Below are 15,816 nucleotides of genomic sequence, written 5' to 3'. Positions count from 1 at the left end.
CCTCTCTTCCTCCTGTCCTTTGGAATGTAAGGATTTGAGGGGACCCTAATCATTGGCATCCCTGCCTTCTAATTAATTTTGTATCTAATTGAAGTGGACCCAGGGTTTGGTAGACGGAGAGTGAAGCGTCACCTTTATTACAATAAAGCTCATAGGAAGCAAGTGGTGTGTCAAGTCTGAAGGCACAAAGACTGATGGACAGCAGCGCTGGAGGTAACTCCCTGAGCGCTAAATACGGTTTCCTCTCTGCGCCGTCCAGTGCTCACTGGCCCACAACTAGCTCTTAGGGGGCATTGCTGCGGCGGTTCCAAAGGTCACCGAAGTGATTCAGGAGGCCTCGGTGTGGCCTGACTCCTGGGGAGGCCACATGTAAATGCCTGTAACTTGGCCCTCAGCCCTCAGAAAGGAGCTCCAGGCAGCTCACTGCACTTTGCCTCCGCCTGAGCCCCCTGGCCTCGTGGCCTGGCCCGGCATCCCACTGTGCTCGGACTTGGGGCACCTCAAGTGGGGTTCACATTTTTGCCGGAAGCCCTTGTAGATAAGGTGTAGTTCTATGAAATAACATTCTCCCAGTTGTGAGTCTTAGCAACTCTTGGCAAAAGAATGATTAATTTTCATTCCTAAAAAAAAAACCCAAAACTTTTTAGTCCCGTAATTGCCAACAGAGTTTGTTACCCCCTTGGCAAGTTTAAAACACAAATAATTTCATCAGGGCAGAGCCCAGGCCTGGCTTATTCCCCTCTGCATATCTAGATCCTGGAACAGGGTCAGGCACATAGTAGGTTCCCAAACATTTGAAGAATGGATGAGTCTAGTTTTTTTAAAAGAGCATGCCGACTATGTGGTACAATTATTTGATGTTCTAGAGCTGCCCTGGGGACAACCTGCCGGTGTAGAAGGAGTCCCTAGGGAGAAGGTTCAAGCTGCTAGAGACAGAACAATAGCACACACCACATCCTTTGTTATGCATGAATTGCTCACTCCCTGCCAAAAAAAAAAAAAAAAAAAAAAGATGTCCAAGCCCTAATCCCTGGCACCTATGAACATGACCTTACTTGGAAATAATTTTATGAATGTGATCAAGAAAGGTGAGGTCACACTGGACTATGGTAGGTGCTACTCCAATGACTGGTGTCCTTATAGGAGAGAAATTTAGATCCAGAGACATGGGGAAGAAGGCCACATGGCAGTGGAGGCAGAGGCCAGGGTGACGCATGTACAAGCCACGCATCACCACGCACTTCTGGCAACCGCTAGAAGCCGGAAGAGGCAAGGAAGCAGCCTCCTCTAGAGCCTTCAGACAGAGTGTGGCCTTGCTGCCACCTTGATTTCAGATTACCAGCCTCCACAACTGTGACACTGCATTTCTGTTGTTTGAAGCTACCTAATTTATGTTAATGGGTTGCATCAGTCACAGGAAACTAATACACCTTTCATATTGCCTTTGGGGTGAGTCTAGCTCAACTAAGATTTCTTGAGCCCCTCTTTCACACCAGTACTGTGAACATCTTGGGGACACGTAGAAGGAAAAATACCGTTACCGTCCTCATTGAACTTACACCATAGTCATTTCATTCCTTCCATTTTTGAGCAGAGTTGAATTCTCGGTTCTGTGGAACAAAATGTTTCGGTTGCTACGGGCAATGCATGGAGAGGGTCTCAGAGAAAACAGGAGTAACACCGCGAAAGAAAGCATCTGCTCTAAAGCAGCAGAGCTGGGGACAGGAAGCTCACTCGTGCTCCTGATGGAACTTCGTCCATTGCCTCCTTTGGTTGGGACCTCGCTCTTGGCCACTGGATGCCCCCTCCGATCTGCTCTTTGCCTTCTGTGTGTAAGTATCCCTCGGCAATAGCAAGGCTGATCACGTTACTCATCTGGTTACAAACCACCCTTGTGTCTTTCATTCCTATAGACTTAAATTCCAAATTCGGCTTCCAAACCACTTCTAGGGTTTGACTTCCCCCCACATCTATGTTCCATATCAGAGCTCAGCTGATCACCGTGACCGTGCCATTCTCAACTCTCTGACATGGGCCCCATGTCCGGCACGTGCCTTCATGCTCTCTGTCTAGTGAACTTATACTTACCCTTCATGGCCTGGATTCTGTGTGAGGCCTTTCATATTCCTTTATCGCTTCTTTTATTACAAAAAGCAAGTCACACTACAGTGTAATAATTTCTTTGCAAGTGTTCTCCGACCAGGGTGTAAGCTAAGCAGAGTGGCAGGGTTGGGTTGTCTCATTTTTTGGAGTCTTCCGACAAAGTCTGGAGCAGTGACGAAGTCAACCACAAGACAGTTGATAAGTGGTGAATGAATGAATGAATGAATGAATGAAGTGAAGAGGTTAGGATACTCTAGTCAGAAGATCTCTGAGTTCAGACAGAACTTCTCAAAGCAGGGAGGGATTGGAAAAGCCAGGTGCAGGAACGTTTTGTGGAAAGGAACAGGGTTTGACAAATGACTAGCTGTGTGACACGGGACCCAGAGGGCAGGAGTTTCTCTTTCAGCATTTCAGCAGGCCCCCTCTTTAGCCATGAGCAAGAGAAGTGGAACAGATGGGAAGAAAGAAAGAAGATAAATTAGCTCTGTCTTCACCACGTTTGATTTGACTTTTCAACAAGACTACCACACTCTTGTACTGTCATTTCCCGAAGCTTGGAGGAGACAACAGAAGGGAGTTTAGAGCCTCAGACGCCCAAGATGTAGCATATGGAGGAAGAAGAATCGCCATCACCGTGTCCTCCTTCCCACGCGTTCTGAATCCTGTCCGCCTTTGCTCCTGAGAAATGGGCAGTGGGTGGCAGGGGGAGGTGGGGAAGAGCTCTCCGAGGGAGGAAGAGTGGTGTTTAGGAAATCCCCTTCCTGGGACAACCCTGCTTACACTTCTCTCTCCTGTCTTTCTGCTGCTTAGGATAAGGGCAGTCTGGCCTCAGAGTGACATCAGGGGGACAAGGAGGAGCTGAACTTCTGCCACATCCCAGAACAAGCTGGTCCCCAGAAGCCACCTCCACTTGCACAGTTGGTGACAAGGGCCAGAAGGACAGGGCTGGGGTGGGGAGGGTAGGGGAAAGGGTAGGAAAAAGGAGACAAGGAAGCCATTTTGCCTGCTCGCTCTCTCTCTTTTTTTAAATGTTTGTTTGTTTTTGAGAGAGAGAGAGAGAGAGAGAAAGCTTATGTGTGAGCTGGGGAGGGGCAGAGAAAGGAAGACAGAAGATCTGAATCAGGCTCCATGACAGTTGACAGCAGAGAACCTGATATGTGGCTCGAGCTCATGGACCATGAGATCATGACCTGAGCTAAAGTCGGATGATTCACTGAGCCACCCAGGCGCCCCCACTTTGCCTGCTCTTAAATCAAAGGAGCAGAAGGGAATTCTGGAAGCTTATCAGAGTTCAGACCACAGTCCATTCCAACAAAGAGGTATTTGGGGGTCAAAGCCCCAATGAGTAATAAACATTATTTCCCCGGACCATCCCTGGGGATCTGCATGAAGTTGTAGGTGGCTCATGGAGGATTTGAGCATTCCAGGGTCCAGGCTGCTCTCTACATCTGAAACCCTAAAACCGGCACCAGGGTGGTGCCTGGTATTACGACACGCATTTTACACACGCTATCTCTTGTTTACGGAGGCAACCGAAAAGCCTGGAGAGTGAGTGACTTTCCCGAGGTCACACAGCTAGGAAAGACAGATCCAGGTCAGCAGGGCTCTGGGGGAGGACGCTGCCTCGGCCTGCCCTAACCCCTCCGATCTCCGTCAGCACTCTCTCAAGCCCCCACCCCAGAAACACGCAAGCAGGGCAAAGCAGGGAGGCTGTCTTGCAAACGGCTCAGACATTCTCTTAGGAACCCCCTGCACAAGCTGACACCCCATCATCTCTCACACAGTTTCTAGAGCTGCCACCCATGACCCCAGAGCCCCCAGCACATGGCCTCTACAAGCTCCCGAGGAGGAATACCATGTTTACATAGGTGCATCGTGTTGTAAACTTGACAAATTCAAGTTTTTAATTTGGGGCACTGGTTCTCAATCCTAGCTAACCCAGAATTACCTGAGGAAATGATTTCAAAGTACTCGCATTCTGATGCAAATGTACGGAGGGGGCCCAGGTGCTGGTATTCTGTCAAAATCTCACCAAGTGATTCTAACGTTGTACAAGGAATGAAAAATACCCAAGAGGAAGAAAAAAAAATGGGATAAAAGAAGAAAAATGTGAGTAGAAATTAGGCCCTTTTAAGAATCCTAAGGGAGCATGGATGGCTTGCATAGTTTTACTGTTAGAGTTCATCCAGATTAGGAAATTCATCGTATTCCGCCATGTTACAAAAAATACCTCTCAGCACGCTGGCACTTCTTCAGTACTTTATAATAAAGATCAAAGTAAAAGAAAATAAAATCAGCTAGAAAATGGCTTCGGGTCTGACCCAGACCACGGTGAGGATGAGCACTGTGCCCTACAGAGGGCCAGAGTTCCTTTACAGCCTCCTACGGGTTACTTGCAACTCAACTTCATCAGAAACACCCACTGGCCACACAAGAAACCGCCCCACTGCTGGAGCCAGACACAGCATCTGCGAGAGTAGAGACAGACAAGCAAGAGGCCTTGTTTGGGGGCCCAAATACGGCGTGCTGTGGAGGCTGGACTTTAATCTGTCTTTGGTAGAAACTGTCTCACCTGGTTTACTCGTCAGTTTGAACTAAGAAAATCAAATCTAGCGATTAAATGAACACGGACGGACTACAGTAAGTCTGGCAGGGACCAGGCATCTTAGCATTGGGAGACCCATTTAGAGTCCATAAAATGTTCTGTGCAAATACTCAGCGAAGGGATTTTGTATCTTGAAAGGTCAGACCCATTACTCTCTAGGAAAAGGCCATCTACTGGGTGCTCTCAGGCGCCAGCCCAGGGCCACATGCGTCATGGAGCTGCTCTTGCCAGGAGTCCAGAGAGGACGGGAAGGGCCAACAGAGCCATGGAGAACACATCTGAGAGGCTTTGAAGGTCCCCGCATAAGCCACACGTGTGCCTGCTGTGACAGAACATAAGCATCCTCTGTGTGGGATGTCCCTGCCCCAGCCAAAGGCCACCACTCCCAGCAAGTATAGTAGTGAAATGTTAGTCCTCAAATCTTTGGACTCTGGTTGGGTGATGGGAGGGGGCGTCCCCTTCTGGCCCCATGGTTCCATTTTATTTTTTTAATTAATTATTTTTATTTTTAAATATAATTTATTATCAAATTGGTTTCCATACAACATCCAGTGCTCATCCCAACAAGTGCTCTCCTCCCTGCCCATCACCTACTTTCCCCTCTGCCCCACCCCCCATCTACCCTTAGTTTGTTCTCAGTCCTTAAGAGTCTCTTATGGTTTGCCTCCCTCCCTCTCTGTAACTTTTTTTCCCCCCTTCCCCTCCCCAGTGGTCTTCTGTTAAGTTTCCCAAGATCCATATATGAATGAAAACATATGGTATCTGTCTTTCTCTGCCTGGCTTATTTCACTTAGCATAATACCCTCCAGTTCCATCCAGGTTGCTGCAAATGGCCCGATTTCTCATTGCCAAGTAGTATTCCATTGTATATATAAACCACATCTTCTTTATCCATTCCCATGGTTCCATTTTAAATGAGGTTTCCTTCTTCAGTTTCACAATATTGATCCTTAATTATTTCCCAATGGTCTTTCCCATGTGTCATACATGAACATGAGCAGCCATTTCTGTGACAACATGGTATCTGTTTTACCAAAAACTCCACATCCTGTAAAGCTGTACCCTAAATGTCACAGGACTTATGGAAAAAGATGTTGAAGATGACTTCTTAAAACTTGTGCAACTTTATAATCAGAGCAGTAACAAAAGCAATAATTGGTACTTTCACTAAAAATCCAGGTAGGTGGCTCAATAAGGCTGGAAGCTGCTTAAAAGATGTGAAAAAGAAATGGTGGCTCATGGCTAGGCACTGGAGTTCTGAGCACATTTAATATTTTTCTTAAAGTTGAGAAGGATTCTGAGAAGATGATATGGCAGATGATGACAGTTTGCTTTTTAAAATCTTCCTGAATCCTTACTTTAACAGGTCAGGGCAGCTGGCCCCCAAAACCAGCAACCATATGGCAACATTTACAACACAATGAGGTTACAAAATATCTTCAAAACCCCAAGATTCAAGTGGATGGGGACAAAGTACCAATGCCTCTGGGGCCTGCATCATGTCAGTGTTTGTGAGGGAAGAGGCAGAGAGAAGCAATAGAGCACCTGATGGACGTAAGAACAAGGTCAAAATAGTCAGTGTGTGTTCCTGAAAAGCAGAAAGTGTCAACTGGAAGTCAACAGCTGAAATTGAGTGAACTCTGGCCAATCCAACAGAAGGAGGGAGGGACGGATGTGTATCTACTATGACCCCTCGAAGTTGATAAACAGGGCTGACTTCTAGGACAAGACCCCAAACTGAGGATCTGCTGGAAGTTCAATCAGAATCCAGCAAGACAGTAGACATGAGGGAAAGAGAAGGTCTAGGTAAGCAGGACAGGAAAAAAAGAGCCAGGAATTCCAAGAGAGCAAGCCTCCATAGTTTTGAACAAGAAGATACTGTATAAAATTCGAAAAACTATCCTGAACCACAGCTCTTTCTAAAGTGTAGAAAAACCAATTTCACATAAAAATGTGAGAAATACTGAAGTCAAATCCCATACTAGGTTACTATTTTTGAAGTGATAGCAGAAATTACGGTGCAACGGCCAATGAAAACATGCTAGAAAGGACTGATCACAAAACAGATCAAAACCATAACTTACTATTTCAAGATGAATTAAAATAGATGAAGAAAACAATGTAAGATATGGAAGAACAACATACATCAAATTATAAAAACTGAGAAAGGATTGAACTCAATAAAGAATAAGAGATAAAGAAAAAACATTTCAGAACTGAAATCTGAACTAGAGGGAACAAGAAGCTAATACAATAGGTAATAGGAGAAAGAGAAAGTTAAAAGGGGAAAATTTCAAAAATCAAAATTAAATTAAGAGATTAAAAGATTCAAGAGAAAGTAACAAACACTGAAGACAGGTAAAGAACATCTAATATACAGTAATAGGAATCAAAGGAGAAAATGAAAGCAGAGGAATGGAACAAATATTAAAACTATACAACAAATGAAAGAAAAGAAAGGAAAAACTGACACTAGACTGAAGGAACACTCTGCACACCTGAGAATATCAACCAGAACTGGATTTTAAGAACCCCTCCCCAAATTACTGGATTTTAAGAACCCCCCCAAAAATGCTTTGGGAATTACTGGATTTTAAGAACCCCCCCCCAAATGCTTTGGGAATCTAAGCAAAATGAGGAAGTAATTTATGATGAAAAGACTTTTCAAACACAAAATTTATGGCAGAAGAAAACGGACTAACATGTTTATGACACGAACAGAAAGGACACCAGCCGAGGGTTTTATATCCAGCACAACTGACTTTCAAGTATGAACGGTTCCAACTGTTATCAACATGAGCAAATTTAGGCAATATACTGAGCCCATGAGTCTTTCCTGATGAATCCATCAGAGAACATGCTTCAGACAACTGACAAGAAGCAGGGAAACTCAGGCCTGGGAACAAACACTGATAACAGTTACTATCCACCAGGGGAGAGACTGAAGCATGCTGGGCGATGTGCTTTGACAGTGCAGGCATGGAATAATGGTTTTCAAATAGGTAGATGGGGAGAGAATATGCTCCCAAATTAACTATTATCAACCATCTTGTTGGTGGTGGGAATATCTGGAATGCTATTCTGAGACTATTGTGTAAGTAATGGAGCTTTAAGGTACAAGAGTCAATATGGGATGTTCTAACTCTATCATTCCTGTATCACTGACAACCAGGATTCTCAGTGTGGAAGAATGGAGATGAGGATATAACCTAGGGGAAGTTAAATAAAACCCCTATGTCCTGAATTCGAATTTGAATTATCAGTGACAAATCTTAGGGAATTTATCTTTAACTATATTTTTTTCTAGCCCTGTCCACTAAAAAGACTTAGTAGCAATTACATATCCAGTACATTCTTAGTATCTAGGTTGTGGTTTCTAAAATACCACTTCCCACTAAATCAAACCAGTGTTTCTTTAAGAAAAAGCTGGTTTCATGTCATCTCAAATATGTACCAGAAAAAAAAGGTAAGGGAAAACCTAAAGAAAACACACCAAAATATTAGTGGTTGTTTCTGGGGGTTGTAGGTGATTTTAATGTTCTTCTTTATGCTTTCTGCATTTTAAAAGTCTTCTATGATGAACCTATGGTTGAAAAAAAAATTTGACCTCTAAAATAAAAAGACCGTGAACAAAATTATGTTATGAGAACATACATATAAAAATAAAATAAATATTATTAAAGTAGATGTTTTGAAAGAAGATCATCAGGCAGCCAAAGGACAGCCATTCAGAATCTTTTTTAAGGGAGCCCTTTCCTGAGGTAGTTATACACACATCTGTCTCTCTTGACACAAAGATTCCTTAAGTCTACTGACAGAGATGGCCTGGGACCACGTTATGAAATGGGCAGGCCACGGATGCCCATGCGAGACTCCGCCCTCTCCCAGAGTCTGCTGCAACCTGACTTACAACGTTCCGTCCGCTCTGTAGGGAGCAAGAGAATGTAGGCATGGCAAGACATCGGCTTTCGTTCTAAGTGCTTATCACTTGGTTCCTGGGAACTGGGGTCTATAGATAATTTCCTTCCAGAAGACATAGAATTTTAAATAAATACGAAATGGAAGAATGCACCTCCAACCTGAAGTCTCCCAACATAGACATAAAATACTCCTACTGGGGCAGGAAGTTGGCACACAGTATGTCTTTGGTAGAACGTTTTTATTAGATGTGTTTCCTAGTAGGTTTCAATGACCACAGCAGACGTCAGTGGTCAGGGAAGCGAGGGCACAGGAATGGTTGCCAAAGAGAGAAGTGATTCAGTCATTTGCTTTAGATCCCACTTTCTTGGCCAATCAGCTACCAGATGCCTCGACTTCCCTCCTGCAAAATGAAGGCCATCTGGCTTGTTATTCATTTTGCAGGGCTGCAGTGAAGGTTATGAGAAGGTGTCTATAAATACCTTCAAAGTCCTGGGTAAACTGGTTGTATAAGCAGAAGGCATTGCACACGCACAGCTATCTCGGCATGCACAAAAATAGAGGAAGTTCAAAAGGGGGGTTCAAGTCTTAAAAATACACCGCAGTGCGGGTTCTCGGCTGTAGCAGGTGTTATTTAGGTCAGCGGATGCAACTGGCTGAGAGCACGGCAACGATAAAGTACAGGACAGAGACTGATCAGCAGCCTTCCGAGCAGGCTCTGTTTGCCTGGGATGTGTATGCACGTGAGTTGTCCCATGACAACTCCTCCCTGAAGGGAGGAAGCCAGAAGTTCCTGGAGAAGACAGCATACGCCATTCCAGGGGATGTGCTCGTGTTCTCAACACTCAGGGTGTATGAGAATCACCTGGTGATTTTGAGAAATGGCAAACTCCCAAGTCTTACCTCTGAGCAATCTGGAGATCGCTCAGGAATCTGCCCTTGAATACCCCAGCTCTAATGCATCCCAAACTTAGAGAATCACCGGTCCAAATTTTACAGTCTGAAGGTTTATAGGAAACGGACACATCACTGTCTGGAGGCAGAGGCGGGCCCGGCCTCTCCAAATTCTAACTTTCATTCTAAATTTTGCTTCAGAGTGGACAGTGGAGAGAACAAGGGAAGTACCATTTTCTGGGGCAGACTCCACACCACTATTAAACACAGTCGCTTGTGTACCCAGAGTGGCAAATGGCAGCTGGCTGAGGTGATGCAGTCAGTTGGAGCAGATAAATATTCTATACTCACGCTGTCTGATATGGTGTCCACCAGCCATATATGCCTACTGAGCACTTAAACCGTGCCGAGATTTAAAGTAAGTACGCAAAAAGGAAAGAATATAAAATATTTAATTAATATTTTTCTGTTGATTATATGTTAAAATGATGTCTTGGAAATACTGTATTAAATAAAATGCTAAATTAATTCCACTTGTTTCTTTTTCCTTTTCTAAGTGAGATTACTAGAAGTTTTTAAATTATTTATGTGACCCCCATTATATTTCTGTTGGACAGTATTGTTTTAGGGGAGTATGGCGCCTGGGTTTTAATTTATGGAATTCCTTGATCTTGGAGCGTGCTCCTTCTGGGTAGTACTGGTGAGCCGAGAGTCCCTTCGTCACTGCTATCTTAGCAAGGTGGCTAAATTGTAATGGCCCCTCAAGAGAAAAGAGGAGACAGGCCCGACCCAGCTCATTCACTAGTCCAAAAAGCCTGCCAGACATAAATACTCCCACAATATGGAGAATCAAAGGGTGTAAGTCAATTAATAACTGAAAAGGTAATAGAAACCCCAACAATGTCCAAAACTTGTGATCACAGGGTGCTATAGAGTAGCTCTTTCTCCTGGTGCCCTGCTCTTGCCCTATTCCCACAGGGAAGGGAAACAGAGATGGGGTGAGGAAGCTGGTACCTCAGTTCTAGAGAGGCAAGAACAAATGGGGGCCATCTCACTTTCTCCTGCAGTAGACCTTGTACCTGATACAAGCTTATCCAGTCCTATCTGCAGTGACTTGAGAATACACTTTGGAAGAGTACTTTTTAAATTTAAAGTAAGTTATTACATTCTTATTCAGTTGTTTATTTTTTATCACTGGCCCAGATGACAATAAAGATATGATTAAAGCACTTCCAAATTCTTGTCAAATAACAGAACAAGCAGAGAGCAATTTGTAGGTTATTTGGGAGCACAACAAATTTTACACCTAGAGAAAAGTGTAAGAAAAAGAGATTCTCACCTTGTTAACTAAACTAGAACTGAAAATAAAGATTCAGATGTGTCCTACCTTCCTGCCTTCCTGGCTGCTTTGGGTGCTATGTCGCCCAAAAATTCCAAAAAGATTCTAACAGCTTTCTGGTGAGCTCATTTGAACTTTGAACTCCTCTTACTGTGCCTTCTGTCCTAGAGGTTTGAGAGACACCGCCACCCCCTGACAAGGTCTCTGCTTGAATCACAAGATGCTGGGGGTCATCTAAACCTAAGTCTCAAGTCAGGGGCCCTGACGAATTCATCAAGTAACCCAGGACTGTGACTGGCAAGAGCTTCAGTTCATAGCGAACCACCACCACCACCACCACCAAAATAAAACACACACACACACACACACACACACACACACACACACAAACAAAACCCTTAACTTTTCAAAATGCAAAGTTCATAGCGTCTTGTCAGGCCTTTGCTTCAGGTGTGACCTCATTCACCCAGCAGAAGGAACTGGCCCAGACTAGAAATGACAGTAAATCATGGAGAGGGAAACTGTACTTTCCCCCACTCAAGTCAGCTGGTTCACGGGACAGCATTCTGGGGGATCCATGGCATCTTAGTCTGCTTGCACTGAGTTCTCCTAAATTGAAGGTGGCGACCTGGTGTGAGCAGTGGTGTGTCAGAGGAGCCACAGACACGCTTCTTACTCACATACTCCAGGTGCTAACGGGTTATTTCTCAGCCGTGCAGGTCAGAGGCCAAAGGGTTTCCCAATTCCGCCATTTTTGTTTTACTTCTTGTGGATTTTCTGACAGGAAATGAGAATTTGGTTGATAATTACCAGGCATACAGATAAGGTTTCCTCATTAAAGTCTCATAAAACCATGCAAATAAATCATTGCAAGTGGAGAGAGAAAGAAAATCTTCTGTTTAGACTCTTCCATGACCATTTAGGCCAATTATTTTTCCTCTGCCAGCCTAGTGATTTGATTTTCAGCAAGCATAGGGCTTGATAATCAGAGGAAAGAATTTAGAGACCTCACAGAACTTTTCTGATTTCAAGTTAATGGCTTGGTATGTCAAGGCCAGGCCAGGCCTGGCAGAATAAATTATGGAAGCACAGCTGAAGAAACACAGCAGAGGAAACCCATGTAATACATGTCTGCAGATATGATATAAACATAAATAAATACTATAATCTCGAGGAAATCCAAGGAGTCCATTTTGCCTGTCCTGGAGATCAAAGCTGTTAGGGTCACAGGAGCAGTGACAGTCCCAAAGGAGACTCCACTAGAAATGGGAAGAGACCACCCTTCCCCACTCCCCCTGTGAGGGTATTTCTTCCTTCTCTGAGCTTTTCAGCCAGGACCTAGGGAGCCCCGTGTGGTTCAGTTTCTCCCAGGAGCTCCTCCTCGGGCATTTGCCGACTCAGCCACAAACCCGGGTCCTTTCTGATGTTTTTACTGCAATTTCTCTGGTCCCAAGTCCTGGCTTTGCAAATATTTTGCTTTCTCCAGAGTCAGTCTGATCAGCTGATCAGAACAACGGTGTTACTGGATCAATATAGGTTAGCAATGGCCTTCAAGGTTTAACCCAGGGTTCCTGAAAAGTATCTGGCCCCTTGGTATGTTAAAACTTCCCAGTGGAGCTGGTGCCTGCAGCCCGCTTCCTGATCAGAATGCCCTGGGAAGGGGGGCAAATGCGCTCTGAAGTCAGTTACTAATTTCAGACTAAATGACTCTAGATTATTCACAAACCAAGTTATTAAAATGAAGAGCCACGGGGCAGGTAGCCAGGTGGCAGGGTGAACAACCGATGTGCTTTGTCCAGGACTTCTGGGTTTTGTGGAGCTCAGACTTTCAGTGCCCAAACCAGACAAGCCCGGACTAGCTGGTCATCCTCCTGAGTGGACCAGGGACATTAACTGAAACCCCACACAGTGCTCATTTCATCCTAAGAGACTGGAGCATTTCTTAGCGATTGCCAAGTATCAACTATAAAGATTCTGATTGAAGTCTATGAGCCTACTTCCTCGCCTTCACTGGAAGTATACCATGTGCACGAAGCTCTGACTGAGAGGCCCATGTGCCTCCAAATGACTCTGTGACTACAAGTTATTGTCTTGTCCCACCCAGGCTGCCATAACAAGATGCCAGACTGGGTGGCTTAGACAACAGGCTGGGAAGTCCAAGATCAAGATGCTGGCCAATCTGGTTTCTGGTGAGGGCTCTCCTCCTGGCTGCAGATGGCAGCCTTCTCATGGTGTCCTCACATGACCTTTCCTCTGTGTGCGCAGCCAGAGAGACGGAAAGCAAGTTCTCTGGCGCCACTTCCCATAGAGACACTAACCCAATCAGATCTTCTTTGACCTCAAGTACTTCCTTAGAGCCTCCATTTCCAAACACAGCCACACTGGGGGATGGGGCTTCAACATATAAGCTGGGGAGACGTGAGCATTCGGTCCCTAATAGTTATGTCACTCAAGTAGAGGAAGTGACCAATTTCAAATCCCCATTCTTAAAAATCCGTTGAGAAAATGGACATGACAGCTTTTGGGAGACCGGAATGCCCTGGACAAGCTGCTCATACTCTGATGGCTGGTGATGGTGATGGAGCACGAGGATGGGGTTTCCTATCTTCTACTGAAAACGCCCATGTCATCTTGTCCAAGTTTCTAAGTGTGCTTACTGATCAACGCTTTTTGTATGCCGCTTGTCAGCCGCCACCTGTGCCTTCAGGTGACTCCCGGAGCAGCGTCCCCCAGACCCAAACCTGCCTCCACGTGCTCCACCCTCGCTCCCCTCTGCCTCCATGCTCGGGGCTGCAGCCAGAGAGTGGGTTGGTGGAGAGAGAAGACTCCAGTCAGGATCAGGACCGTGCTCCCCTTCTGCTACCTGGCGGCTCCTGCAAGTGCAGCGCCCTGCACAGCTGACACTCCCAGCCCAGAAAGTCCGTTTCCATAGAACTGTGGAAAACCTCCAGTGACCCAGCTGACTTTATTCAGTTCCCTCTCAGTCTCACTTGAGAGGGAGGTGATCCTATTTTCCTCCCTTTTCAGAAGTTCTAATGTGCTATGCCTAAGTGCTAGATGCAAGAAGCTTTTTTCACTGAAGGCCTCTGCAGGTGTCACCAAGTATAGTGAGAAGGACCATGGGCGTCATCTCTCCATCATCTGGATCTGCCTTGTTACTTTTCATCTGTAGCTGAAAACATCCAGGCAAAAATGTATTCCTAAATCTAAGCGTCAAGAGCCCAGAGTGAGTCCCTCACTTCCTTGAATTTTCATGCAAGTGGCAGCGAGACTATCTTCATAGGCTTTGAAGCTATAGCTTTGGGGCTTCCGTTACCTGTCACGTATTAAATAGATTCCCTCCCTTGGTTGAAGGTTGTGTGCAACACCGTAGAGGAACAATCTGTGCTGATCACAAGGAGCTTAATTAGGCAGATGAAGGGCCCTTGAGGAATATGCTACCCATTGTAGGGAATGTGAGGTGAATGACTACGTGAAGTCATCTATTGTCCTATTGACTGTACTACCTCCTCCTGCACTCCTGTTCTTGTTGATACTGGCTACGATTTCATGACTCATGAAACTGGGAAGAGCTTTAAATAAGAATTCGAGCAGGCAGAAACCGTTGGCTACCCATGGGAAGGGGTCTGGCATTCTGGCAGGAACTGAGGTTCTCTGTCAACGCGGGTCGTGCCCTAGGCACACCGCTGCAGCGGCAGGAGATTTTTCGGCACACACGACCTCGGAATACGTTCGCCTATATCCCACCCACCACACCGCTGCACAGACAGTGAGGCCATTCAAACCTTCAAGGCCGGCTGTGTCTGCACAAAACATCCACTTGGTTACCTAAGCAGCACAGTTTAGTCATAGAACAAGAGTTTTGAAAACTTAAAAAAGTCAGGAAGGGGGACAAGAAGAGCAACCTTACAGTGGAGAAACCCAAGAAACGCTACGAAAGTAGCGTTCGCCAGGCGACCAAGGTCAAGATCAACAGTCATATATTACGTTGAAATGTACCCTTAACATGATGTGATGAAAATAACACATATGTGACCATCCTTTCAAAAGCCTACGACCTCAGTCTAATCATGAGAAAAACACCAAACAAATTCCAATAATGGGACATCCTACAGTAGGCTTGACCCATACTCCTCAAAACTGTCAAGGTCATCAAAAACAAGGATAGTCTGAGAAACTGCCACAGTTGGGGGGGGCGGAGCCTAAGGAGACAAGACATCTAGATGTACAGCAGGATCCTGGATGCGATTCCAGAACAGAAAGTGGACATTAGGTAAAAACTCAGGAAATCTGAATAAACTATAAACTTCAGTTAATAACAATTAATTGATGTTGGTTCATTGATTGTGATAAAGACATCATACCAATGTAAGACATTTTAATAAGGGAAACTGTGTGAAGAGCATGAGGGTAGCATGTTCCTATATACTTTGTACTAACCATCTGTATTATCTGCTTAATCTTCCTGTAAATCCAAAACTGTTCTAAAAATAAAGTATAATAATAATAACAACAACAACAAAGCATATACAAGGCAGTGGTGCTAGTTTGCTAAGATGAAGGGATGCATTAAGAATAAATAGAGTACTTATTTTTTTTACTTACTGTACCCCAGTGGACCTTGAAGGCATTTTGCTAAAAGAAAGAAATCAGACAGAAAAAGACAAATACTATTATATAACCTCATTTACATGTGGAATCTAAAGAAGAAAAAAAAACCAAGCAAACAAATTCACAGATACAGAGAACAGATTCAATTGGTTGTCGCCAGAGGTGGGGAGTTGGGGGGAGGCGAGATGGGTGATGCGGGTCAAAGGGTACAGGTTTCCAGTTAGAAGATAAATAAATCCTGGGGATGTAATGTACAACATGGTGGGGGGAAGAAAAGAATAAATAAAATACCACCACACCCTCAATATAGAAGTTGACTAAGGAGTGGCCCCTTAATAATCTTACT

Source organism: Acinonyx jubatus, chromosome B1, assembly GCF_027475565.1.
Source record: "Acinonyx jubatus isolate Ajub_Pintada_27869175 chromosome B1, VMU_Ajub_asm_v1.0, whole genome shotgun sequence".
Lineage (NCBI taxonomy): Eukaryota > Metazoa > Chordata > Mammalia > Carnivora > Felidae > Acinonyx > Acinonyx jubatus.
This window is presented reverse-complemented; position numbering follows the sequence as displayed.